The sequence below is a fragment of the Belonocnema kinseyi genome, chromosome 1 (genome assembly GCF_010883055.1).
Source record: "Belonocnema kinseyi isolate 2016_QV_RU_SX_M_011 chromosome 1, B_treatae_v1, whole genome shotgun sequence".
NCBI lineage: Eukaryota > Metazoa > Arthropoda > Insecta > Hymenoptera > Cynipidae > Belonocnema > Belonocnema kinseyi.
Genome location: NC_046657.1, coordinates 14,347,794 through 14,350,396, shown reverse-complemented (window position 1 = coordinate 14,350,396; position 2,603 = coordinate 14,347,794). Strand labels below are relative to the sequence as shown.

General features: G+C 23.2%; 1 protein-coding gene across 2 annotated transcripts in view; it reads right to left on the bottom strand.

The window, feature by feature from the left end:
- Nucleotides 1-2,603, bottom strand: part of LOC117172639 (protein numb) — a 192,280-nt gene that overhangs the window by 15,507 nt on the left and 174,170 nt on the right. The gene's annotated exons all lie outside the window — the stretch shown is intronic.

Below are 2,603 nucleotides of genomic sequence, written 5' to 3'. Positions count from 1 at the left end.
TTACCCCATCATTGACGGACTGGGTTGCAGTCAAGTACACGATGGGGGGACCTACAGCTTAAGGTGGGCTCCGAACCACCAGAACCTCGGTAAAGGTACATTGAAAAATGTTTAGAGTCATCACAGTACCTATTGTCAAAAAAGGTGCATAGATGAAATTTTTTTCTAAAATAGGTGACAAATAGGTGATAATTATAATTATAATAATTGTTTACAACATAGTTCAATCCTTTACCAAAATGTTGATTTTTCAAACAAAAAGACGAATAGTCTGCATTTTAAACCATAAAAGTGCAATTTTTAACCAAAAAATTAAGCAGATGAATCTCTACTCAGAAAAATTAATTTTCAATTAAAACAAGAACGATATAAACGAATTTTCTACGAAAAATTTGAATTTTATTCCAATTTTTGTAATTTTCAACAAAATAGTTCAAATCGTTGAAATTATTGAATTTTCAACAAAAAAGATTAATGTTTATCAAAACATTTTATAGTTGATATTTCCACTACAAAACTTTAATAAATAAAATAAAAAGCAGTTAGATTTGACCAAACAGTATATATTTTCGACATAACTAGATTTTGACCAAAAAAAGTTGATTTTCTACCAAAAAAGACGAATTTTCAACAAAAAAAAAACATAATTTTTCAACAAAAATCTTGAATTTTTAACCAAAAATGAAAAAGATAAATTTTCATTGAAAATGAATTCTCAATAAAAACAAAAACGAATTTTTTTACAAAGCAGTTTAATTTTATACCAATTTGTTGAATTTTAAAGCCAAAAGGGCCTAATTATCTATCAAACAATTTAATTTTAAAAAAGAGAACATTAAATAAAAACAAAAAAGTTAATTTACAAATAATTATTTGACTTTTTTAACATAATATTTGAATTTGTAGCTTCAAAAAAATTGTTTACAACAAAAAGAACTTTTAATTTTTTAACCAAAAAAACGAACTTTAAACTAAAATTATGAATCTTCAACGAAAAAAAAATTAAATTAAAAAAAATTCGTTCAACTTTCAACCAACGAGTGGAATTTTTAATGAATAGTTTTTTTGGTTGAAAATTCTACTTTTTGGTTACAAATTCTACTATTTAGTTAAGGATTTAACTATTTTATTGAAAATTAAAGTATTTTGTTAAAAAGTAATCGTTTTTGGACAAAAAATTATATTGTTTGGCAGAAAATGCATTTTTTCAAATTGAAAATTCATACTTCTTGGTTGAACATTCACCTTTTTTGATTGAAAATTAATTCTTTTTATTTGAAAAGTCTATTATTGTATTTTTGTTTAATAAATATTCTCTTTTACTTAAAAAACATACTTTTTGTGAAAATTCAATGATTTTTTTGAAAGTCATCGTTTTTGGTCGAAAATTTATACATTTGTAGAAAATTCATCTTTTTCTGTTGAAAATTTATCTTTTGGTAGAAAAATCTTTTTTTTATTTGTTGAAAGTTCACCTTTTATATTTGAAAGTTAGTAATTTACCTTGAAGAGTCTACTATTAAATTTTTTGTGTTTAGTTCAAAATTCTGCAAATTGTTTGAAAGTTCATTTATTTTATTGTAAATTGAACTAGGTTCTTAAAAAGTCACCTTTTTTTTTTAAATTAACCACTTGGTGAAAAAAATCTGTTTCGATTGATGGTTAGTTCTTTTTATCAAAAACAAAAGCCAAAAAAGTATTATATTTCTTTTTCAGAATTATTCTGAATTCAACTATTTTGTTAAAAAGTCATATTTTTTGTAAAATATTAATACTTTTTGGATTGAAAATTCTCATTTACTTTAAAAATCGTCTTTTTAGGTGGAAAATTCGACTATTTGCTAAAAAAAATACCACCATTTGGCTAAAAATTCATCTCTTGGTTAAAAATTCTACTATTTGGTTGAAAATTTAACTGTTTTGTTTAAAAGTCATCTTCTTTGGTTAAAAATTGATCCTTTTTGATTGAAAGCTAATTATTTTTATTTGAAAAAGAAAAATATATTTTTATTTCATAATTAATCTAAATTCAACTATTTTCTTGAAAAGTAATCTTTTTTTATGAAAATTTCAACTGATTTATTAAACACTTGTATTTTTTTATAGAAAATCAATCCTTTTGGTGTAAAAATCCTCATTTGCTGGAGAAGTCATATTTTTTAGTTGAAAATTCGTCTTCCTAGCTTCAAAATTAAATTGGCTTGTAAAATATTCATATTTTCAAATTAAAAATTTAAGTTTATTTTTGAAAATGCAACTCGTCCTGGTTAAAGTTTAATCTTTTTTGTTTGAAAATTCGATAATCTGGTTCACAAGATTCTTCGATTAGGAAAGTGTAATAAAAACTGTGTTTGGTAGGCAAGGTGAAATTTTTAGTAAAATTGTACTTTTTCAACTTAAAAAAGGTGACAAAAGATGAGAAACCCCAAAATAGGAGAAAAATGTGACAAATTCCTAAAATAGATGACAAAAGGTGACAAAATTGAAAATATGTGACAAAAGGTGAATAGGTGACACTCTGTGATGACTGTTATTATTATATGCTATTATTAAATTATTATATAAATTTAAATGATTAATTTATTATCGATAAATAATTTAAT